Here is a 26,507-nt window from a genome sequence, read left to right on the forward strand (position 1 = left end):
TGTGTGTGTGTGTATTTGTATATGTGTATTTAATATTACCTAGCCATAAAAAAAAGAAGGAAATCCTGATTTGGTGGCAACATAGATTGGACCTTGAGGGCATCATACTAACTGAAATAAATTAGACAGGAAAAGACAAATGCTGTATGTTCTCACTTATATGTGGAATCTAACAATGCCAAACTCATAAAAACAGAGAGGAGAATGGTAGTTCCTAGGGGCTGGGGTGGGCGGGATGGAGAGATGATGGTCAAAGAGTACACACTTCCCAGATGTATAATGAATAAGTTCCAGGGATCTAATATGCGGCATGGTGACTATAATTAACAATACTGCATTGTATACTGGAAAGCTATTATGAGAGTAGAAAAAATAACAATTTTTGTGAGGCGATGGAGGTATTAACTAGCCTTACTGTTTAATCGTTTTCACAATAAATATGTGTTTCAAACTGTCACATTGTATTTCTTAAACTTACAAATGTTTATCTGTCAGTAATATACCAATAAAGCTGGAGAAAAAAAGAAGGAAAGAAAAAGAAAATCAAGCATATGTTTGATTACTTCTTCCCTCTAATCTACTAATATTATAAAAAAAGGATTCAGGGGCGCCTGGGTGGCTCAGTCAGTTAAGCGTCTGCCTTTGGCTCAGGTCACAATCTCAGGGTTCTGGGATCAAGCCCTGTGTGGGGCTCCCCGCTGAGCAGGAGTCGGCTTCTCCCTCTCATTCTCCTCTGTGCCTCTCTCTCTCAAATACTTTTTTTTTTAAAAAGGATTCAATAAATACTGAATTAATCAGTGACTATTCAAAATAGTTTACTATTCTTTTTCTAACATTGTATGAAATATTCCATGTATACAAAAATGATATAAAGACATAAAAGAAATTATACATGGCAATGCCCCCACCAACCAGCTGCAGGAACGAAATATTGCAAATCGAGATGAAGCCCACCTTGTACCAATTCTTCCCCTACGTCCCTTTCTACCTTCCCTAGAGGAAATCACGCAGAGGTAACCACTATATTAAATTGAATTTTAATCATTTCAATGCTTTGTATTGTTTCACTTTTCCTTCAAATACGTATATTCCTAGGGCGCCTGGGTGGCTCAGTTGGTTAAGCGACTGCCTTCGGCTCAGGTCATGATCCTGGAGTACCGGGATCGAGTCCCACGTCGGCTTCCTGCTCAGCGGGGAGTCTGCTTCTCCCTCTGACCCTCTTCCCTCTTCCCTCTCGTGCTTTCTATCTCTCATTCTCTCTCTCAAATAAATAAATAAAATCTTTAAAAAAGAAAACAAATACGTATATTCCTATGATATTTCCACATTGAAAAGGTTTCTAAACCAATGTCCCGAGGCACACTGATGTGCACAGAATGGGTCAGAAATCACCAAGTGTCTCAGCCTGTTCAGGCTACCATAACAAAATATCTTAAGTGGGTGGTTTAAACAACAGAAGTTTTTTTTTTTGTTTGTGTGTTTTTTTGTTTTTGTTTTGTTTTTTTTCTCATTGTCCTGGAGTCCAGAAGCTCAAGATCAAGGTGTGAATAGGTTTGAGTTCTGGTAAGGCCTTGCTCCTTGGTTTGCAAATGGTGGCCTTCTTCCTGTATCCTCATATGGTCCTTCCTGTGGGTGCAGACATCCTTGGTGTCTCTTCCTGTTCTTATAAGGACATCAGTCCTACTGGATTAGGGCCCCCCCTATGACCTGATTTCATCATAACTACTTTCTTAAAAACCCTATCTCCAAATGCTGTCCCATTGGGGCTTAGGGATTCAACATATGGATTTGGGGGAGGACACAATTCAGTCCATAACACCAGGTTATTGATCATCGCTGCCCTCCACAATCTTACTGATGTATAAACAAACAACATGAATCAGTGACAGAAATCACTCCCCTGGAGACTATGTCATTTCTACTTACTTAGAACACTCACCAATGCTCTACTGCCCATTCTTGGCCATTTCTTACAAAACCCAAGACTCAGAATTTCTTTGAGAAGTTTCTCCTATTTTTCACACTGCACATTAAGACCTTACAATTGGACAATATTTTGGGGTCTGAGCTTGGTTTCTGCCCACTAGAACTCCATGCCCATTCCTCTCCTTGTAACCATTCACAGGAATAGAGTGAGTACATAAGGGAGAAAACATGGACACTCTTCTTATTAGTCTCAGTCCATTTGGTATATATCTCTCTAGCAGAATCTCTGCAACACAAAACTTCCCAATCCCTATGGATCCAATGTTCCTACTGATTAGAAAAGCCAGCCTAACTGACCTTTCTCCCAAATTAGCCCACATTTATTTTCTGAACCTGGCATCAATGGTTCAAGCTCCTCAAAAAATGAAAGCCAGCCACAACACCACCTATTTCAGGCAATGGCCCCACTACCCTCCCTGGAGCCATTCCGCCAGCTGTTGACAGTTCACAGCTAAGTCACCCTCCAGGAAATGCCCCAATTGCCTGCAATTCAAGACAGCCATCTCCACAAGGTGATTTTCCCTTCCCTGGGGACAGCAAGGCGTGTGAAAACCCAGTCTCCTTGCCTCCAGGCGGGACAACAGCATCCAGAGTTCCCTGTAGAATCAGCTGAGACCTTTGTGTTGATGCATTTCAACTGTTCGATTTTACTTGTTTTAATCTCCACAGATATTGATCCCAAGGATACACCCCCAATCAACTTCCTGCCCTCAAATTTGTATCTCAGAGTCCGCTTTCCCCAGGAATCTGGTTTAGGGCAGCCAGTTCCAGCACTGGTCTGAGGAAGCTGACTCTAAAGAGGGATTCTGGAACTGGATGACCTCCTGGCCAACTGTCAATGAAGACGCCGTCACTGAGGACCAGGAAAGGAAGTGTGAAGAGCCCAGGGCACACTAAAGTACAACTGTGAAATGTTCACAATTATGAACCAGGAAGGGATATATTGAAGGGCATGCCCCGGGAGTGTAATATCACATGCATTTGAGAAATTCAAGTATGGGTACAGTAATTAATTATAAGGACAATGGACTTGACTGGCAATTGTTGAATGTTACTGATATTTGGGGTAGAAAATTAGAGAACTGGGTCCAGAAGTTAGTATTTGGTGTAGCAGGCTCTAAAGGTTGAATTCTCAACTTCAGCAAGGCTGCTATGCCAAGGCCAGATTCCTGTTTGGGAAGGTGGAACCTCAGGTGTGGGGTGCTGTCATCTAGACAGATGTACTTGAGAATTCCAAGTCCTCTACAGAAGTGACTCACTCCGTGCTGCTAAAAGCAAGCGGCCTCTAACATACAAGAGCACAGGAATCCAATCCCACTTCTACCCCAGCCCTGCCCCTGCTTAGGATCTATCCCACCAGGCCTCCTAGCCTCCAGGTCAATAATTAGGGTTAAGCCCCAACGTATATGGCTGGGGAGGTGGTGGACATACAGACACAGGAAAGGAACTATACCCCAAAAGAGCCACAAGACCTCACCAAGATACAGCAGCAAGAGCCAAGAAAACATGCATGGGACTCGATCCTGGAATTGTGGGATCAAGGTCAGGGTGAAACATAAAGGAGGATAAGGGAGGTTTCTCCCGTGAGCAAGGATTTAACACCTTGGCAAGGACCGCGGGAGATGGTGCTAACACACTATAACACATTATAATGGCACTTGAGAGCTGGAGAAAGCAATGGCCCATGTTAAGTAAACTAGAAATCTCAGAACTTCTCTAGCAGCATGGAAGAAGGGATCAAATTCAGAGAACTGGGATTGCTAAAGTTGATATACTACTGAAGCCCCTTGGTTTTAACAGGGAATGGTGGAATACCAGTCAATCAGTAGGCAGGAGGGCTTGGAGGCCCTCTGTTTGCCAAAGCAAGAAGCTATGCCCTGGTGAACGGGAGACATCAGGTTCATGCATTCTACAGGTCATGACGAACGGTAAAAAATGCTCGCACAGAATGGTGTTCCCCAATATCAGTATGACAATAGGATCCCAGAATACCAGAAGCTAGGTGGCAATGCATAACCATTAGAAAAAAAGGTAAGTGCAATTATTGCAATGGATGGTAAAGTCAGAACGGCATTTGGGACCCTGATCTGCCAAGAGTTATGGAGATGACTAAGAGAACATGTCATCTCCAAGGCCAAGAGAGACAGCAGCCAGTGAGTCAGGAGGGGGACAAAGAGAGTTAGTGATCTATAGTACTGTCTTGTCCAAAAGAAGGACAAAAGCATTTGTTAATATAGATAAATTAAATACAGTTATAAAAAATAAATAAATAAATAAATAAATACAGTTATAATTACTAGGTCGCCACTAAAAGAATAGGGAAAGGAAACAAAGATAAATAGAAAGCACAAAATAACATGAAGGACTAAAAACCAAATGTATCAGTAATTTCATTTAATTAAATGAACTAAGTGGTCTAGCTAAAAGATAAAAATCGCCACAGCCTGAATAAGAAAACAAAATCCAAATATACTCAGTTTATATAAAAACATATCTAAAACAGATAAAACTTTCAAAAGTTGGGGTACCTGGCTGGCTCAGTAAGTAGAGCATGTGACTCTTAATCCCAGGGGCTTGAGTTCAAGCCCCACATTGGGTGTGGAGCCTACTTAAAAAGCAAATAAAAACTGTCAAAAGTAAAAAGAAAGAACACCATATACTATGGAAACACTAACCGAAAGAAATGGATGTAACTACATTATAGAATATATATTTTAAGGCAAAACTAATTAATAGAGTATCAATTCATAATAACATAATATTCTAACCACCTAGAAGAAAAAACTTATAACTTGTAGGCAATTAATAATAGTCTCAAAATACATAAAATGAAAATTGCTAGAACTACAAGGATAAATGAAAAACCCACCACCATTTCAGAAATTTTGACACAACTCTCACTAATTAGTGGTTCAAAGAGAAAAAACAAAACAAAAAACAGTGGAGATACAGAGATACACACAACTTGATAACATACTGGGCTGGTAAAGACATAGAATGTTATCCCCCAAACTGCACAGTTCATTATCCTTTAAAACACACCAGAGACAGCTACAAAAATAAACCACATATTGGGTCACAAAACAATGACTCACTTTTTAAAGAAATGAATTTATAGAGAGTATATCCTCTGATGGCCATGCAATTATACCGGAAGTAAAAATAGACAAAAGATAATTCGACAATACATACATGTTTGAAAATTAAGAATTACATGCCTAAATAATCAAGAACTTAAGGGAAAATTAGAAAATATGTTTAAATAAAATAATGCAGAAATACTACATATCAAAATTCAGGAAATGGTTTTATATATATTAGAAAAGAAATAGAGAAAAACTTTCATTAGAAAGACTAATGAGCTTAAGCATCCATATCAACAATCTAGAATGATATCCATACAAAATTGAAAGTAAAGAATTTTTTTAAATGCAGGAATCAATAAAGTTTTTTTTTTTAAGGTACACAATAAAGAAGGTCAAAAAACAAATTTAATTCTTGGAAGAAATGAAGAAAATTTATAAACTTGTGGCAACACTGCTCAAGAAAGAAGGAGAAAAGAGAGGAAAAGAAAGCATGATCCAAAATGAAAATGTAGGTGATTTTACCACTTTATGCCAATATCAAAAATTTAAACAAAATGAGTGAGCTCCTAGAAAAAACAAAACTCATTAGAAGTGACTCAATTAATGTAAATGAATCAGTAACAAAACTTTTCCTCATAAAGAGTATTCCAGGCCCAGATGGCTTCAATAGCAAATTCAATCAATCTCTCCCAAAGTCTTCCAGAGAATGGGGGCGGGGGGGGGGGAGTATTCTCCACAAATAACAGGTTAGAAGAACCTTAACAGCAAAACTTGACTAGGTCTGAAAAACAATGGTAAATTATAGAACAATCTGACATTTAAACATAAATGCAATCATCCTGAAAAAAAAAAAGTTGGCATTCCAAGTCTAGTGGTATATAAAGGAATTCATACATTATGAGAAATGTATGGCTTAATACCTGGAATTCAAGATTGGCATAACGTTAGAAATTCCATGAAATTCACCACTTCAACAGATTAATGGAGAAACTCCATATGATCTTAATGAATGGATAAAAACAATTTGATGAAACTCAATAGTAATTCATGATAAAAATCACTCTAAACAAAGGGGAATTTGAAAGGAACACCTTAATCTAATAATAAGCATCAGCCAAAACACTACAAAAATCCTAATACCTGTAGTAAAGCAATGAAAGCTTTTCCTCTGAAGTTGTCAACAGGACAGAATGAACGAAATTCCCATTCCCATGATCTGCTTTCAACACAGCACCTGTGCTTAGAAGTAGGGTATCCATATGGAAAAAAAAATTGCATTGGATCTCTACTTTACACCCTGTGCAAAAATCACGTCTATGTGTCTTATAATTCTAAATAGGGAAGGCAAAATTATAAAGGTTTTAGAAGAGAATAGAAAATGGTATCTTTATCCCTTGAAAATATCTTCATGGTTTTAGGGTAGGAAAAGATTTCTTACACAAGACAAGCAACAAACAAATTTAAAAACCCCTAATCATAGAGAAAAAATAGATTTTTCAAGAACTAGCCATGCATGCCTTTGTCCCAGCTCTAACACAGCTCCTTCTAGAAGCTTTCTCTGGCTCCTCCAAGCATCCTGATGCTTGCTGCTTTGGTCCAAATTCCTAGAAAAGCCCTTATAATGGTGTAATATTGTATTTTGGTTTCCACATCTGTCATTTAAGCCAGACTTTAGGTTTGCTCATGGCAGGAAACCTGTCTGATTGATTTCTATGCTCGGAAACGCAGCAAAGTGTCACACACAGAAGCTGGGCAGTAAACGTACAGCCAATGCGTGTAAACACAGCTACAGACCACGCTGCATTCACCTGCTCACCAGGCAGAGCCCTAATAAGAGCTTAGAGAGTCTACAAGCACTTGCCATAAGAGGACCCTTTCGGACGCCCTTCTTGGACATGCTGAAGACACAGTGTGCATACAAGCTCTGCAGAGATCCTGCGAACAGGGCTCGGTGCTTATGCACCACGTCTCTGAGTTGGAATGCTTCTAACGAAAACACAAATGTAGCTTATGGGAAAATGTGTCTTTGTGCTCAGATCCTCTGGGTTTTCCTGGAAGTGGTTTGGCTGGGCACGCAGTGTGTGCGTTCTGCTAGATGGGTAACAGCTGGTGATAATTTTCTGTGTACGGAGTGAGGGATTTAGTGACTGCTTCACTTTGCACTGTGTTTCATTATCTTTGTTTCTGCCCTTTCAGCTTTTGTAAGGGGCTATAAGGAGTGTGAGGAACCGAGAACCAGCTAGGGGGCAGAGTGCTGAGATCTGCGAGCCAGGTGAAGTATGAAGTGCCTGCAGGAAAGATCATTCTTGGCCAAACGCTTAGACTTACAGGTACACAGAGGTCACCGAATTCAATGTCATCCTTTTGCAGCCAATGAAACAGGCCAAGGGGACCAGCCGGAGATCCCCCAGCATGCTAACAGCTGAGCAGGAGCGAAAGTCTCTCTCCCCACCCCCAGCTTTCTCTATCAAACACCACTTCCACCGCTGCCGTCCTTGGTCAAGCTGAGGAACATCTGAAAAAAGGCAGAGCTGTACAACAGTGATGTTCACGCTGTGAAGTCCTCTAGCTCTGCCCAGTGACTTCGGTGATCACAGCAGAGGCCTGGAAACAAAACAGACTGCAAAAATCCCTGCACACATAAGTGATCCTTTCCCCCGAGAATCAATTAGTCAATGTTGTAAAGCACTACACAAATGCCGTGTTATTACTGGGTGATCGTCTGGCATGTGCTGGCTGAGCGTGTTAATGGGAACACTCACAGTCCACAGACTGCCTGTCAATCCACAAGATGCCCCAAGAGAAAAGAAGTTCACAGTTGAAGTCGCTAGAGGAGGAACAGAAACAAGTCATCATTAGAGAGTAATGGGACTCAACGTACCCCAAAGGTTCCATTCACCCAGCAGCCAGGACCCTGCTGCCAGGCAAGTAAACTTGGCCCCAGCTCCCTTGGATATTCCCTTCATCCTACTGTATCATCTGAAATGTGATGTCCCTTCACATAATTTATGGAAACAGGCAAGGGATATATACATGGATAATACGCAAGCAAAGAGACAGAAAGGCAATACAAATAGATGGTATATCAAAATTTTAGAGAAACAACTCTCCACTGGTTTCTGCCGGGCACAGGATGTGTTCTGCCTGGTGGCCCCTGAACTTCCATTGCCACCTGGGCCCTAGAGCATTCCTTGGGTCCTGGTGACAGGCCAGGGAACAAGGCGTCCCAGGGGTAGGAGGCAAGTGCGACAGGAGCCCCCAGTTCCCTGCCTGTCTTCCCCTTTCACTGCCAGCAAGCAGGAGAATGGCACAACTGCACCGACGATGGGGGGCTCCATGCCCATGTGCCCAGCTGCTCTGCTCAGGCACCAGGCAAATGCAGATGAACCACAGCAAACATCTCAAGCAGCACCTGCTCCGAGGAAGGATGACAGCCCTGGGCAGAGGCGAGGGGGGGACAGCAAAGAAAGCTCAGGAGGCCCAGTTACCAAGAAAAGTTACAAGCCACGGACTGAATAAGGAGATTCGCCTTTAGTTGGAAGGAAGGAAGCCAGGGAATGGTACAAAAAACTGGAGGGAATGTGTGACAGGAAAATAAACTTACATTTTATGAAGGACACGGTACTGATGGTCCTCAGATGAAAACAAAAACAAACAAAAAACCAAATCCAGAATATAGGACAAAACATGGCCAGGAAAAGCTTACTTCTGAGTAACCAATACATTTTTATGGATAGCGTGGACCTTCAACTGCACACTTTCTCTTTTTGCTCTGGTTGCCGGGAAGAGCCCATGTTTTAACTTGCAATCCAACTTCACTAAGTCAACAGGACTTTATAGTACAAAATCCCATGACTAGTTTCATTGTACCATTTTATCGTTCTTTTCTCTTCACGCTGAATTTTAAAAAATCGATCTATGTGTTGCTCTTTTATTATATTATAGTATTGTAAGCCACATGAAATAATTTTGGGAACAAAGCAGGGCAGAAATAAAGACATGGACACTAGCAGGATTTGAAAATAAAAAAGCAACAACCAGTGAAAGAAATGAGCCTGGATCCCAAATATGGGGCCAGGGAAGGACCATGGCATGAGACGCCAAGCACCTCTCTTCGAGTCCAGACTGAATGACCAACCACGCAGTGCTAACGTTGAGCTGACTGTCACCTCTCTGGAACCCAGCTGCACCACGTGTCGAAACGGAAGGGTTTATTTAGATCATCGATAAGATCCCCAGAAAATGTAAGAGTTGACGATTTGACATTTGTGCAGCTTGTGTGCACCACCCAGGAGGAGGCTGGAGTCTGTGGCCAGAGTGCCACCCTGCAATTGAGATAGATACTGCTCAAGAATGGGGGTGCTGGAGACTGACTGAAGAGTAAGTAGAGGTTGCAAGGGCTTTATTATTCCAATGAGGTAAGAGTTGGCTTGGGAGTTGGCAACTGAAAAGTGGAGAGATAGGAATCTGAGCTTCTGCTTTATTGAACTCAGAAGAGCCACAGGAGAAAAAGCAAAGCTCTCCCTGGCAGGACAAAAAGCTGGCTAACGGCCTGCTGTTCAAACCTCAGGGTTTGAGAGAAGCGTGGCTGGGGAGAGGAACCACGTCCCTGATGGCTCCTCACACACAATTGCCACCCTCTGAGAAATACCAAATGGAAGTCCAGGGCAGCCACCATGTGTCCTGATAACCACAACATGATTACAGCTTTGGAAACACAATTTAGAATGGGTGTCTTGGGGGTGGGTGGAGCCTGCATCGGAGGGAGTGCAGATGTGCAATTATGTTCCATTTGGATAACCCAAAAGTGTGCCGCACAAGTTAACATTCACCACGGTGACATGGTACAGCCACGTGTTCATTATTTTCTAAAAACATGGTCAGATCAATGGAGCATATCTGCTCTTTGGGGGCCTATACAATCCAGAATGCAGACAGAGAAGACTAACATCTTAACCGTGACTCTTTATGGATGCATCAAAGATCTATTCTGGTTCATAATAAATTGAATCAAGTAAAAGTTTGGTTAAACTGGATCTCACTGGCACTTTAGGCCACAAAAATCTGGGAGTTTTGCAAACAGGCTGAGTAAGGCCAAATAAAGATCAGTATTTCTAACCTCAGAATCAGTGACCACTTTGTCAAAAAATCATGTGTGGAGGGCGGGGGGCGTGGTGGCCGTCATCCCTGGATTGCTGTGCTCTGCCCCTTAGCACCACATACTTCTTGTCCTGCTTCCGATTGCCTTGTCCTGTACGTGGGTCAACCCAACCCAGTGTCCCATGTGACCCAAGAGGGACCTGAGTAAAGAGAACCGAATACCTGTCTCTTGGGACAGAGAGCATTTCAGAAACACAATGTCACATGAAGATGCTGGAAATCGTAGGAAGAATGGGGACACGGACCGGGAAAGCAGAGTTCAAATCCACTGTTTCACAGCAGCCTGGCCTTAAAGAAGCATGTGAACCTGCTGGCCCTCTGTGCCTCAAGTATCAGAGGGAGGTACGGACACTGTCCCCTGGGGCTTGGGTTGGGCAGCATGAGCGTGATCGTGCGCATGAGTGTCCCCGGCACGCTCACCTCCTCTGCCGAGAGCCCGATGTGCTACCCAAGAGGGTCTGAGCCCCTCAGGCCCTCGCCTGCCCAGCCATCTTCTGAGGTGTCTCCCCCAGGGGACCTCCAGAGCTCTGCGGTGTTCAGTCCACGTGTGATAAATGGGAGAGAGGGCCCGAGGGGGAAGTGCTGGGATGGGGGCTGGTGGTGGGGTGTAGTCTTGTCAACACTCAGCAAGTAGCCCTCTCTCAGAGCACATACGCGGTCCTCAGTGATAAAACACTGTTTGGGATAATAATGGCAAACTGGGGTCATAATGACGCTTCTCCCACTAAAGGGTTTAAGATTAGGAAAGAGTCTTAAATCAGCCTGGCCTGGACCCCAAAGGGAACTCCTTGCCCTGAGGGGGACCATGGAATCAGAAAAGCTTAATTTTTCTGCTGTCCTTGTAGGGCTGGGCCCAGCTTGCTAATCCCTCGGGGCGTGTCGGGGGAGGGTTGAGGAAGAGGCAGGCCCAGGCTCCTGCGGGCATGCAGGCTGCCTCGCCCCGTGGGTGGGGAAACAGCCAGAAGGCAGGTGCGGGGTTCTCCTACCTGGGTCAGTAGTGCTCCACAAGACAGGAGCCAGGAATAAGGGCAAAGGTAAAGATGTGAAGTAAGAGATCAAGAGATGAGAAGCTGTGGGGGGATCAGCAGAGATGGTTTGGAGGAATTCTAATGTACGTATAGAAACCACTGTAATTCCAATGAATGGGTTCATTCACTACACTGGGGACTCAGCAGAAGTCTGGAACTCTGCTGGGTGAGACATGAGGAGACAAGGCACAGGAACGCAGAAGTGTGCTCCTGGAGATCATGGGTCACTGGAAAGGCTCAGGACAGAATTCCAGGACTGCCTAAAGCAAAACCAGTCAAACCTCATTAGTTCACCACTCTGCAAAAAATGCAGACAGAGGTGCCTGATTCACACAAGTGCCCCGAAATCTGCAGTAGATAAAGCTTTTTTTTTTTTTCCTTACTGCTGGAACACTTCTGCATTTCTTCTAAATTTGCCTGTGATTTTCAAGTGTGGGAACCAGTTTCAAGTCTAGCATAGAACTCAGTATTAGAAACATGTGTGACCCAGGCCGCCTCCAGCTGCTCACCCCACAACCCCCTGGAAGACCCCTGGAGGGTCTCCTTAGGAAATCAGTGGGCCAGGACTGGCGAGGCATTGCCCCGTCTTGGTTTTAAAAGTACGTGCTTCGTGAGGGCCTTCTCACATCTCCCAAAGAGCTCCAAAATGGCAGATTAAGTGAAATGTATGTTTTGTAGCAACAATTCTACTTTTCAAAGTTTTGGAAACCTGAATATTTCCAGCTAAATTAGAAATATGTTGAATCCAATGGAAGTGTGGGATGACAGGGTGTAAGTGACCTGGCAAAACAATTTAACCCATTTGCAATACACGCCAAAGATAAAACATCCTCAAATTATTGCCTGAGATCTGTTGGAATCAATGTTTCTGACAGTCACAAGCAATTTATCAAAAACTCTTCAGGAATCTTTTCTTTGGCTGTATTTTACATCCCCTAAGTGATGAGCAGATATTGATTAAGATAGAATGGTCCACACACATAATCCCAGATTTTTTAAGTTTTTAGCAAGTGTCAAAACAAAGAGTAACATGAACAGTTCTATAGGAAATGTGTTCCCATTGTTACTTTCATACACTTTCAGTTATTAAAAAAATAAAATAAAAACAGTTGGTCTTCTTGAGTGACTCTAGTTCTTTGAACTTACATAATTTTCTAATTCTGTTAAGAAGAATTTTCGAACTGAAATATGTCAATATACATTTCCATATGCATGTAGGACTCTATATTAATTAAATTACCAGTTCAATAAACAAATATCGGAAAGCCCCAGGGGATCGGCACTGAGCTGGGTGCTAAGACAACTCTCCTTGCCAGACAGGACAGAGGGTACAGTTTCCAAGGAAGGATAACTGAACAATTTGAGTGGCCTGAGCTAGCTGACTCAACTGTTTTGGATGCAGTACCAACAGCTCTCATGAAGCAATGCTGGAGAAAGGTAGTCATCATTATAGATGGAAGACAGGACTTAGCCTGGCCACCCCTGCTTCCCGGCTGGTCGCAGACCCTGAGGCTGAAGCCTTCCCTGCTATGGTTGTGCCATTGAGCCATGGCACTGGAAGGTCATAATGTAACAAAGGTTTTCCAGAATCTACCATCCTTTTTTTTATTAAAAACTGAGCTTTATCTGTAGGACTTTATAACCTTGAGAAACAAACACGTCACGTTAGCCCTTTCCTCAAGAGATCAAAAAGTACGTATTTCTGATCTTTGTAGGTCTGTTTCCATCTCAAACAAAGCAAAAGGAAAATGTTACGATGAAATGAACTGAGAAGAAGCAGAGCAACTGGCAAATATGAAGTAGAAATAATCCCTGGGTGAGATTCTGAACGTCTGAACCCAGGCTCACGAGTGGACAGCCCACAGGCGGACCCTGGAGAGAAGAGAAGCAGTAGGAGAGTTAGTGTTTGTCATAGGTCGGGGGCAGGAAAGACGAAGAGTGTGCCAGGGCCTCAGCGGGCGGACCGGGGCTCATGGCAGGGAGGAACTCTCTCAGGCAGGAAAACCATGTCTTTGGTTTCTGAGATTAATTTCAAGAGAAAGTTCCCTGTACCTCACTCTCTGGGACATTTCCCCCCAAAGTACTTCCAGTGGCTCAGCAGAGTACACATCCAGCCCTAAGAATCTGGGTGCACAATGCACATGACGTGCCTTCAAACATTTTTTTTCTTTAAAAAACTGCCTGAGTCTAATATATTCTATATATAGTTGAATGAGTATGCATGTGTGTATATATATCTTAACTTCAAATTAATGTCATTGTATTTCCCCCAACTTAAAGTCAAATCGACTCCTCATGAAGTTGTGTGGCGCATTTTCTATAGTTCTCAGTGCCTCCCACGGATCAAGTGTGCTGTTCCCGTGTAAGAAGCCAGAGCACATACAAATGGAGTGGTAATGTGTGATGTGGAAAAGCAGGCTGCAGAGAGAGACACGGATCCATGTGCAAAGGGAAAAGACCCGAATGCTGGGGGAGGAGGAGAGGGGTTCAACCACAGACTGTGCCACGACTGTGGGGTTCACCCTGGAAAGCTCAGGGAGAGGCAGGCTGGCCGAGTACCGATGCATGAGGGAGAAAGGCACAGCAGGGTCTAGAAGAGTGAGCACAGATGCTATAGACTCTGCATACCCCCAAATTCATGTTGAAAGCCTAACCCCCAATGTGATGGTATTTGGGGGGGCTTAGGGCGGTGATGGGGTCATGAGGGTGGAACTCTCTCGATGGCATGAGTGCCCTTATAAGTAGAGACACAGAGAGCTTGCATCCTCTCTCTCCCTGTCATGGGAGGCAACTGTGCAAAGGTGGTCATCTGCAAGCCAAGAAGACAGACAGCCTTCAACAGAAATCAGATCTGTCATCACCCCAATTTTGGACTTCTAGCCTCCAGCACTGTGAGAAGTAAGTGTCTGCTGCTGAAGCCCCCAGCCTGCAGGGTTATGTTACAGGGGCGTGAGCAGATGAAGAACGGACTGGGCAGTGGGGATCACCATCAGCAGAGTACACTGAAGGGCTCGGTGGGAGTTGGTTGAGCAAATCTATAGGATTCCTTTGGGACTTTTCCTCTCAGCATTCAGGGCAAGTGACCATAAGGCACAGGGGACAAGCAGAGGTACTTGCAATGTCAAGCAGAGCACATCTGACATCTGGGGTTTGGATCACAGGGAGAAGTGAATGATTGAGGAAGCCCTGGAGGTAGGAGGGGCCCAGCACCAGGCTGGGAAGTCACCTCATAAGAGGGCAGGAGATGTCAGGTCTTGGAAGTCTGGAAAGGAAGAAGTCCTAAAGTACGCACAGGAGCGCCCAGAGAAGCCTCTGTTTGGCTCCCTGATTCACTCAGCAAATACCGTGCAGTCCCCTGAAAGATGTGGCAAATGTGGGGTGAGGACAAGAGCAGAAAACCATCATCTAAAGGCATGGTAGAGAAGCAAAGGGCTCACAGAGTCCAGACAGAGAAATCTGAAGCAGTTGGGAAGACAGTTGGAGCCTTTAAATAATTTTTGAAGCTCTTTAATTTAAACATGAATCTCGGGCACCTGGGTGGCTCAGATGGTTAAGCATCTGCCTTCGGCTCAGGTCATGATCCCAGCGCCCTGGGATCGAGTCCCACATCGGGCTCCCTGCTCAGCGGGAGCCTGCTTCTCCCTCTGCTTCTCTCTCTCTCTCTCTCTCTCTCATGAATAAATAAATAAAATCTAATTAAAAAAAAAATAAATAAACATGAATCTCTCCCGCACCTTTCCATCAGCTCCGAGGTCCTGGTCTGGGCCCCTCAAATCTTCTGGGAGCACAGAAGGAATGACCCTAGGAGCAGAGGTGCCCCCTCATTGAGCATGCTCTTGAGAATTGAGAATCTCTCTCCACATTGAACCCTCCCAGGCAGCCCACAGGGGAGGTGCTGGTATCACCCCTTCTTTCCCAACGAGGGAGCTGAGGATAAGCAAGATTCAGAAATCTGACTGGCTTCGGGGTCAACAGAAACAAAGTAATGAAATCCAAACTTCCCAGAGCCCCAACCCTAACCTCTAGTTAATACCTTTTGTGCTATTAGGAGTTCTCATGCCCCTGGAAGAACCCACAGGTGGACCTTAGGAACCCAGTTGTGTGTAACTCGGGCCACGTAGCTACAGAGCTGTGCCTGAGGCCATACCCATTACTGAGATGTATGTCTGAGGTCTGCAGAGGGATCCTTCTATGCTGTGGATTTGTGCCACTCCAGTTTGGCAGTGATACAGTGCAAGAAACAGCCTTACCCACTTGGTCCACCAAATTAGGGCTTATAGACTAGAGGCCCTCTGGCTTACAAACATGTTTTGGCCAGTGCTGTATTTTATTTAAATATTAAACATGAACATTTCTAGGCAGGATATGTGCTCTCTTGTTCCATCCCCACCATCTTGCCCCCAGCAGCTTCCCACATTCCAGCTACTGTCTGCATACTGAAGGCACTTGAGCAGACTGCCCCTGATTAAATTAATGTTGACCTATTCATAATCATTTTATTATGTACTTAATGTAATTCATCAGTCCAGTTTTTATGGCTGAATATTATTCCATATAGATATATATTTGGAATATATATATATTTATATATTTTTATATATATATTTATCCATTCATCAGTTGATGGACACGGGCTCTTTCCATAATTGAGATATTATGTAGATATCTGTAGATAATGCTGCTGTAAGCATCAAAGGGGTGCATGTACCCCTTTGAATTAGTATCTTTGTATTCTTTGGGCAAATACCTAGTAGTACAATTACTGGATCATAGGGTAGCTCTATTTTTAACTTTTTGAGGACCCTCCATACTCTCTTCCACAGGGGCTGCACCAGCTTGCATTACTACCAACAGTGCACAAGGGCTCCCCTTCTCTAAATCCTCACCAACACCTGTTATTTCTTTTATTGTTGATTTTAGTCATTCTGGCAGGTGTGAGGTGCTATCTCACTGCAGTTTTGATTTGCATTTCCCTGATGATCAGTGATGTTGGGCATCTTTTCATATGTCTGTTGGCCATCTGTATGTCTTCTTTAAAAATATGGAATGCTTCATGAATTTTCATGTCATCCTTGTGCAGGGGCCATGCTAATCACTGTATTGTTCCAATTTTAGTATATGTGCTGCCAAAGCAAGCACCAGATTAATTGTTTAAAACACTTCAGAGATCTGGAGACAAAGGGTTTGTTTATCCCCTACAACTGGTTTCTGCTGCGATGAGCAAATCATATACTATCTGGGATTCGTGGACAATGTGGGGAAGGGAGATGATAAAGCACTTAAGACCTCCCTTTACTTCTAGCTGTTTTCTGATACCAGGAAAGGATCTGGAAGCAAAAGAGCAAAATCAAAACCAGATCTATCTTCTGGGGACAGGGGTGGCATTACTCAAGTGTCTGCCATGCTGCTAGGAAAGGGCAGTCTTGGGCCCTCCCAGCAAGGCCTCGGAGATGCTGCACAAGAGCACATGCACACCAAGGGCAGAGCGCAAGGCTGTGCTAGCGTCGTGGAGTGGGCGCTGCAGTCAGGCCTCTGGGGAACCACAGTCCATACTCGTACCATCGATGCACCCAGGTCCAGTCTGATCGCTGCAATTCAGCACAGCTCTCCACCGCCTCCAGCAAAGCCAGGCCAAAGAGTCACTCCAGGTGCAGGCGTGTCTGAGAAGTTTTACCACATGTCCCTTTCTCGTGTCTACCCTACATATGCAGCTCTGTGTACAGGGGGATAACGGAAGTGACCCCACTGAACACGTTGCTTGGAAGACCCCCCCCCCCGACTTCAAGCGCGGGGCTCTCGGCCAAGTGCAGACTGGCCTTGTGTGCAGTTTGCTTATGCTTTTAAGCCCAGTGCTTTGGGGGTAGCTGCAAAGAGGTGGGGTCAGGGTCCCTAGAGTTCACTGTGGGGGAAGCACATGGCCATGAGGAGACGTGCTACTGTGGACTGGTCACAGAGCTCCCAATCAGGGGCAGTTTATTCCATAGACACACCCTATGAATCATTACCTTGTGGTTCAAAATGCAGGGCTTTACAGGTGGAGGTTGGTAGAAGGTGGAGCTGTGTATCTTTGTCCATTTATTCAGGCAATAATGATTCATTGGTCATTAGTACCTGAATTGGAATTACACAGTCCCCCATCTCCTCTCAAGGGTTACTTTCTTCCTGAATTGTTTCCTGACTCCTCCATCCACTCATATCCTCAAAAATCAGCACCTTTACTGAGGCGAGATCATTGCTGAAACACCTGCTGTCAGGGGAACCCGCCTCCTGTGACTCACGCCTTTGTGTCATCCCTCCCCGGGAAGTCTGCAGGACTTACTGACTTGCTTCTGGTGAATCGAACATGGAGAAGGGAGGAGATGGCACTTTGAAGATAAAGTTATAAAAAGACTGGCTTTCACCTTCCATCTTGCACCCCCACCCTCAGAAACTCGCTCCAGGAGAAGCAAGCTCCCGCGTCGTGAGCAGCAGTATGGGGAGGCCCGCATGGCAAAGAACTGCTGTCTCTGGTCATGAGACCTGAGGCCTGTCCACAACCACAAGAGTGTGCTTGAGGCTTGAGACAGTAACAGCCTTGTCCTCAGAGACCCCGAGCCAGGCTCACCCAGCCAAGCCTCTCCCAGAGTCCAGACCACGTAAACTGTGAGGCAACAAATGTTTGGGGCTTTCAGGCATCAAGTTTGGGGGTCGTTCGTTACAAAGCAATGGATAACTCATTCAGATTTCTAGATGAATAATGCCAAGTAACTGGGTTGTCCCACTTTACAGTCTAAAAATGTGTGCCAGGCGTGACATTCAACTCTGCACCGGCTCAGAGGTCCAGGATCCCTCCCTCCCTGGCACCCCTGCCACAACGTTGCCCTTCACACTGGCTGTGCTTGTCCCCGCCACCCTGCCGGCGCGGAGGCCCAGAGTGGGCCCCATGACGCTCCGCTCCAGAAGCCGGCAGTCGGGGGATGGGCCAGGAGACACACGAGAGCTGGAGGGACAGGAGACCGAACAGCGCCCAGCGACCCTTGGTCAGCTTATGCCGCCTCCAGCTCTCCCCACTGGCAGGCAAACCCCAAGCCTGGTTTCCACCCTGAGAGCCGGCACACAGACGGCGAGGCCACATGGATTCCACTCGACCTGGTCACCAGGCAGGGCACGGCAGCCCACCTGAGCCAGAGGCAGCAGAGTCTCGGCTCCCACTGCCCCCAGCCAGACCCAGTCGCGGGGATGGGGCCTCAGCCGCCACCCCGACACTGCAGGGCAGCAGGCCTTCCGACACGAAAGAGGACAGTCTTTCCAGCCTGTGGACCTCATTTAGCCAGGGGACTCCACACCAAAAGTGGTAAGCAGGTTTTGGGATTCAACTGCCCGGACTGACCCAAGGGTGAAACCCTGCCCCCGAGGCGGGTCTGGGCCAGCTGCCATGACAACCGACTCAGAGACCCAGAACTGCCCTTCCTTGGAGACCACTGCAGGCACGGCTGGAGCCAGCCCACGGCACGAGCTCTCTCTCCACGTTAGCTCAGGGGCATCACTGCCTTCCCTGCCTCCCTGGCCAAGGTCAGCCCAGTGAGTCCCGACAGGTGCACTGACTTGTTACTGTGGGGAGCAGTGGGGGTGCTGCTGCTCTGCCCTTCTAGAGGTCCCCCCCCCCTCTCCCCGCAGCCCCCAGCACTTCCCAGGCAGCGCTCGGCTCTACGTTAGCCTTCCCATCTTGCAAAGAAAACCTTGGAAAAACTCCACTCACCAATTCCAAACAATACAAAGATGAATGAGAGACACTCCCTGGCCACGCCCAGGGTTATGGAAAAGCTTAAGAAGAAACAATCATGGTCTTAGCAGGTGAGGGTGGGTGGGTGGATTAAAGGGTTACTACAGACAAGATCCGCGTCTAGCCTCGGCTCTGAAGGCGAGGAGACGGTCCTCCCAAGACAGAAGCTGGAAACAGGGACAGTCAAGGCAGGGGCAGCTACATGGAGCAGAGCAAAGGCACAGAAAGCAGGGAAGGCAGGTGCGGGTGAAGAGCAATCTTGATGTTGGGATAAGAATCCAAGAGAACCAGATGGGGGTGGGAGAGGGTGAAAGCTGGGGGGGGGGGCGGGGGCAGTGTGACTGGAAACATTAGCTGTGACCACTTTGCAAGGGATCTTGAATTCCCCACAAGGGATCTGAGGGTCAGCTGTTTCCAAATACTATCACTTCTGTTCTCAGGACCCAATACTGGGAACCTATTGATAACATTACCCCAAATTCCTTCTGGTCCTTTCCCAGAGATTCTGTGCTCTTATTCTCCACCAGGGAGGTACACACTGGAAATTAATGAATGGGACACAGTCTCTGATGTTCCTGGGGAAATACTGACTGAGAGAAAAAGTCACTGCATATGTACATGTATGAAGATTCCCAAAGCTCCTAATCAGGTGGACTGACAGAAGAGCACCTATGGAAGGGGACAGACAGCTGTGGTGGAGAATAAATCATGCGTTGCATTCAGACAGCTGATTCTGGAGTGATAAGGAAACCCATTTACTTACCACTTATATGTCAGATTTCACCACTGGTATTTGTTGCTATACTGTTTGTTTTAATTTTGTTCCCCAAATTCATTTGCCGTTGGATTTAGTAACAACTGGCCCCTGTATTTCCAGCTGGTGAGCATCTCATATGGGCCAGACAGTGCGCTCTGCCTGCAGCCCAGCCACGGGAGGCTTCCATCCTCAGGGCAAGCGGAAAGGCAATTCTGGATCTCACCACCTCCCAGGGAGGGGCTCCGCTCAGCCAGGGGCCACAACAGGCAGGGAAACTATATTCATTCATCTCTCTTCAGCCCAGCACGGATCTATGTGGCACTCCTCACTGTGACTATGATATTCAATGGCTCCGTCTGTTTTTATGCCTGCAAGCATGGCTCTTATTTAAATAATGTTCCAGCAGCTTCAGGGGCCTGCACGTCCCAAGAGGAGCCATGCCAGCTCTCTAGGTGCCCCTCACACCTGACCTGCTGTAGCAGCTGGCCCCAACTGCTCTGGGCCAAGATGATGCCTGACTTATCGGGCTGAGGCCCGGTGTGGTGTGGCCCATGCCACTCCCCACAGAAACCAGGGGCACTGAAAGCACTTTGTCAAGCTGCACGGAGACTCACATCCACCCTGAGCGATCAGCACCACCCGAGAAAGTTGCAGAACTACAGAGGTGAGAACAGACCTCAGGTGTCTGATGTCTGATATGGCTTTCTCCAGTAGATCTGCAGGTTAATAAGGGAATTCTGTGCTCCTCCCAACTGCAGTGACAATGAAAATAATAAAACAGCAACAGCAACAGGTGCTGCCAGTTACCTTGGCCGCAGCTCTGAAACCACAGATCGATTTGGGAGGTGAGAAAACACTAGTGGGGCGGGGACAGACTCAGGGAGAGACAGGCCACCAAGTAAAGGTGTGGTGCCCCTTGCCTGGGGCTGCTTAGCAAACGTGAACATAGATGTCAGGAAACAAGAGACAGATGAAGAGGCCACAAGTCTGATGCAGCCGTTGGCAGGGCCATGCTCCCTCCAAATCCTCAAAGAAGGATCCTCCCTGCCTTGTCCGGCTTCTGCTGGTCCCAGATGTTCCTTGGCTATGGCTGCCTCAATTTAAGCTCTACTTGCCTAGCCACCCAGCATCTTCCTGCAGAGAAATGAAGTTCCAAGAAGTCACCACAATGGGTAAGTAGCAGAAGTATATTTTCCGCAAAGCTTAATCCCTGAGTCAACATCCTAGATCCCCTTTATGCAAAACAGGAAGGTACCTCAGGGCATTCTTCATCCCTGCCTGCTTCCGCTCTCTGGGACACACAGTCCCTCGGTTACAGCTGTCCGGATCTTCTGATCTTAGTGATGATGAAATTAGCCCCTAAAGTTGTGACCAAGGCCCCAGATTCTGAGCCAGCAGTAGAGGGTAGAGGTTATACCTATAACAAGAACCCTCTGCATCTGCCCTATCTCCATTTCTGTGGAGCGGGGCTTCCGCGGTTATCTCAGCTCCCGACAGCTCCTAAAATTGCTAGTCCAGCTTTACAGATGAGGACGCTGATGGGAAACATTCACTGCATCTGAAGGACCTCAGTCGCTGGGGAAACGATTATGAGAAAACGTGGCCACCCATTTGGGGGAAAAAATAATAAAGCCATATCCTCCCCTCAGCCTTCATATCAAATAAATTCCATGTGGTCATAACGCTAGTCCAAAACCTTAGATGAAAATCACTATAAAGGATTTGCGTGAATATGTTCAGAACCTTGTAACATGAAAAGCCATTTCAAGTATGTCAACATAGCTAGAGAACTATTTTAAAGAAATATTACTATGGCCAAAAACCACAACAAACAAAGCTGATAGAAAAAAATGACATCAGGAAAAAGGTATTCTGAGATAATATTCTTAATATACCATGAGTGCTTTAAAAACAATAAGTAAAATACTAGTATTTTCAAAAACATGGACAATTCATAAAAGAAAAATTAAATGGACAACATACGTAAGAAAAGATCTTCAACCCTTTTTCTAATTAAAGAAATATAATTTAAATCATATATTTTTCTATATCAGATGAGACAAAAGTACTGACCATGTTGGAAAATTCAAAACATTGACACACCCATGAACTATTGGTACAAGTCCGGGGATGATCTGATAACATGTATCAGCATCTTAAACACACATAACACATGGTCCGCTCATTTCAGTGTATGCATTTATCCTACAGAGATCACTGCTTTTTAAAGATTCATGTTTAAAGATTTTATTGCAATGTTGTTAGAGCAGAAGAAAAGACAAACAAAAACACAAATAACTGAAATGTCCATCAGTAAGTGTTTGGTTTAAAAACTTCTGGTATATTCATACTCTGGGATAGAAGGCAACCAGTACAATGCTCACATGCGCTAATTAGGTTAACACTGGAGCTCAAGAAAGCATCCTAGCTGGAGAAAGAGCTGAAAGGATCAGCATCTAGGTAGTTCATGTTGCTAGGAGAGTGGAGCGAGCCTGCCCAGAAGCATACATATAGGAGGGAGGGAAAAGGATGATCCGGATTAGAATACTGACATTTCAGCGACGGTAAAAGGACAGGGATCCTCAAAGAAAACCAGAAAGATGGCCAGGAAAAAGAAACGAAACCTGGAGAAATGGCCATCATGGAGGCCAAGGGACTAGATTTTTTTCAAGAAGGAGGAAAGTTTAACAAAACCAAATGCTGTAAAAAAAAAAAAAAATCAAGTAAAATAAGTACTAATATATTTATTGGGTTTGAGGCGCACACACACACACACACAGGTTGGTGGTAGTCTGAGTAAGAGGAGTTTCATGGCAGGAGGTTGGGCGCACAGAGAATCCACACTGCAGTAGGTTTAGAAGTTGACAGGTCGAGAAAATATAGAAAGTGTAGACAAATATTTCAGAAAGTTCAGCTGTAAATGAGAGGAGAGCTGTATGGGAGGAGAGCAAGAAAAAGGGCAAAGACACAGAAGGGTGTCTGGTCTCTCTTTTTTTTTTTAAGAGGATAGAAATCTGAATGTGCTTCAGTGCTGATGGAAGAAGATGTTGAAGAGAAAATAAATTCCCTGGGTAAGTGGGAGGAGGTGGTCCTACACCAGAAGAAAGGCATTTCCTAAATATAATGCAAAGGGAGGAAAAATACGGGTGGACATCGAAGTAAGTTTTAGGGGTTGTTGTCAGTTCATTCAGGGTGGGGGCTCAGGAGTTCTCCCCTGGATCTGCTCGATCCAGTTAGCCGACAGGGTGAGAGAAAGGAAACTCGGATGTTACAGAAGATTTAAGAGTCAGACTTAAAAATGGCATTCACCACTTCCACCTACAATTGCACTAGCTGAAATCCAGTCATTTGCCCAAAAAAGCTGCAAGGGGAGTACAAATACTGTCTAGCAGTAGACACAACAAGAGGAAAGAGACAGATGTTGGTGAGCGTTAACTTTCTCTGCCAAAGGAAAAAAAAAATGTGTTGCTGTGGTTGTTGCATTGATTTTGCTAGTATTTGTGTCCCTAACAGCTGACTCTGTGACCTGAACATAGTAGGTCCTCAAAACATCTTTGAGGAAGAAAGAAAGGAAGGAGGAACTAGGGAAGAAAAATTGAGTGTAAGAGAGAGGAGTGTTTTTCTAGAACTGAGGCAGAGGCCTCAGACGTGGATACAGAAGGTAGCTGCTTAGCTGGTATGACTTGAGTGGTGGTCTCCCTATAAAATTCCTATAACAATGGAGACCCAGTGTCACAGTTACCAGCTCCATCCCAAAAAATGAACACAGCTGATCCAAAATTGAAGCCTATCAACAAAGTGCCCTAGTTATGGAAAAGTAAGAAGTTGCCAGAAACCACAAAGATAAATCACAAATATTCTATGAGATTCTATGAGAGGAGTCAGGAAAGTCTTCATAGAGATTATGACTCTCAATCCAGACCTTGAAGGGGGAGGTGGTCTTCACCAGAGCATCTATGGGACGAGAGAACACGGAGCAGGAAGGAAAGGCGCTCTATAGCAGTTAGAATTAGTAAAGGCATGAGGTGGGAATGTGCACAAGACAGCACAGTGTGCCACTCTATACAGCCAGCCACCAGCGGGAGGGTGGGTACTGACCCACGGCTTCTAGACTTATGAGTGGTACTCATGTCTCACACTGACAAAGCAGCCACAATCCCAGCAATTAATGGGGAAAAAGTGTTTCCACCTTGTTGCCAGGTAACTAAGCACTTCACAATTCTGATGGTCACATTTATCTCTTCATTTCAGTGTAACACACTTTACAAAATAACCACAGGCTGCATCAACCTTTCCTAACATGTATTTGGAGCTCATCTCACTCTCTATATGTGTGATATTGTTTTTGTTTTAATTTTTCCCTTTAAAAAGGGAACAAATCACATCTTGCTCAAAACACTATGTCTTTATTATATCTGTATCTCCAGATTGTCTATGGTGGTATTAATGTAGCACTTTAAAATACCACTATGTTTTAATAACATAGTATACCTTTTGCTCTTGCAGAAACATCACATTATTCAATGTACGCAACTGCAAAAGGATATGACTCTTATATAATTTATGTGTCCTTGTGGTGTGTTATTAATGTGTGCACTTTATAAGGGTATAATTTTGGAAGCAATTTTCCATAAAATTGTTATAAGTGTTATCTTATAAATTTGAGATAATTTGGCACAATATTCATTTAACCAAATTACCCCACTAATAACATCTCTTCATTTGTAAATACCAGTTCAGACTGACACTACACATTTTTTGGTAAGACACTGAGCCTTCCGGAATCACCCAGATATTGCTGCATAATTTAGGGTGAGGAACAACTTGCTCTACTCCCATAAGTATGCCAGCTTTGTTCTCCTAGACTGAAATGCACAACAGACACTGTTTGGCCAAAACTAACACTTTTGGATGAGTGCTTCTAAAACTCTCATAACATTTGCTTCTGGGAAGTCATCAAGGCAGGAGTATATATCAAAATGAATAACGGATTAACATTAAAATAACTTACCATCACGTGCAGGCTTTTTGGTATCGGTTCTGTGGCTTTGTACAAGATCTGAAATGTCAATAATCTTCAGACTCTTCATTGATTATATGAAGATGATTGGGACTTGACTGGATCGAAAAGCTTTCTTGGAGCATAAAATCATTTATCCCTGATCTACTTTAGTACTTAATTATATATTACTCTATCTCGCCTATTTTTAAGGTCTATCACATCTCTACAAATATATTGCAGTCATCCACGCCATGGCATGGATTGTCCACCCAATCACTTTGTAAAGCATTTAGACAGGCTTCTGTGTTAATAACTAGCACTGAGGAGCCCCAGAGGCCTGTCTTCAGGTCCCATCTCCCCCAGTTACTGGCTCTGTGTTCCTGAGAAATTTACTTCTCCTCTGTGCAGGTTGCTTTGGGTACATTACATAATCCCCCTGAGCCTGAATTCGAGTTTCTTCATCTGTAAAGTGGGTGCGGTAATGCCTCTCTTCATAAGGACAGAGTGAAGAGGGTCAACGACAGAACACCAGTAAGGGCTTTGACACAGTGCCTGGCTCATAGGAGACTTCGAGAAATGTGGTTAATAAGCAAATGTGAAAAGTACTGAGGAAGGTTAAGGTCTTAAGGAAAAACCTACTCTCGTCCTAAAGCCAGCCTAGCACACAGGGGGACAGCCATTCCCTGTGCAGCTAGCAATCACAAATGAGAAGTGCTCTTTATCTCCATCACGGTGCACTAGAAGCACTAGACAAAGACTTCTTGAATTAAATTGAAACTACATTCTGATTTGATTTAAAAACATATAGCAAAATGCAAGAGGAAGACACTGAGCCTTCTAGAATCATTATACCCAATGCTGACCTGCATTCAGAGAAGGAAGAATCATGCCATGGAGTTCTGCACAATCACAAAGCCACCTAGAAGTAGCAAATGCAAGGTGCTGTTGCGTAGGAGTCTTAGAAGGAAGTGGTAGGCAGGTGAGGAGGCTGGCAGAGCTCCCAAAGACCTGGAAGCCAGGCTGGGACAGGATGAATGGCCTTGGTGGTTAGGAACAAAGGCATTAATGTGCTAATTCTCTTTGTGATTCTGAGTATAAATGTCCTGGTCCCTGGAGTCTGTAGGCATGACAGATGATGACTAACGGGCCAACTGCTCTCCCTGGCCCAGGCTGCGCTGACGCCTGGCCAGCATCTTTAAACAATGAGTGAGGTGTGGGGATAAAACACATTTTGCTAAGCTGTGTCCATTACCAAGTAAATCATGGCATATCATGGTGAGGCAGATATCAAGAGTTCTATCCTCCATGACTAAATTTCTGTATATATTGAATCTTTTCATTGACAGGGAAATCCCACCCCCCCCCCTTCAACCCAGTCATTCATCATGTATTCAGTAAACATTGTCTGATTGCCGACTATGCCAGGAGGAGAGAGTGATAAGACACAGCCCTGCCTTCTGAGAGCTTAACACTGCCATGGGCAGCAGGCTTCACTAGTTTTTCCTTAGTACCTCCTCTAAATCCACACTTCCTTTCCTACGCCCAGTGATACTTGAAGTAGGGTGGGGGCACTTATCCAAACTCTCCTGGAAAGAAAAAAATTTAAACCCAAGGATCTCCCCAGTGAAGACACCTGGGTCTCCAGAGAGGCCAGTGTTTGCCAGCAATCAATTAGCCAGTGAAAAGGTCTCAGAGTTTTGCCACCACCGGGCAGCTAAGAAGAGAT

At 44.9% G+C, this 26,507-nt stretch overlaps 1 non-coding gene across 1 annotated transcript; it reads right to left on the minus strand.

Moving 5' to 3' along the window:
- Window positions 1–16,295: 16,295 nt before the first annotated feature.
- LOC113938761 lies at window positions 16,296–16,399 on the minus strand. Its single transcript, XR_003524969.1, has one exon. It is a non-coding gene; the product is annotated as a U6 spliceosomal RNA (small nuclear RNA).
- Between the last annotated feature and the right edge of the window lie 10,108 nt (window positions 16,400–26,507).

This window comes from Zalophus californianus, chromosome 8, assembly GCF_009762305.2.
Source record: "Zalophus californianus isolate mZalCal1 chromosome 8, mZalCal1.pri.v2, whole genome shotgun sequence".
Lineage (NCBI taxonomy): Eukaryota > Metazoa > Chordata > Mammalia > Carnivora > Otariidae > Zalophus > Zalophus californianus.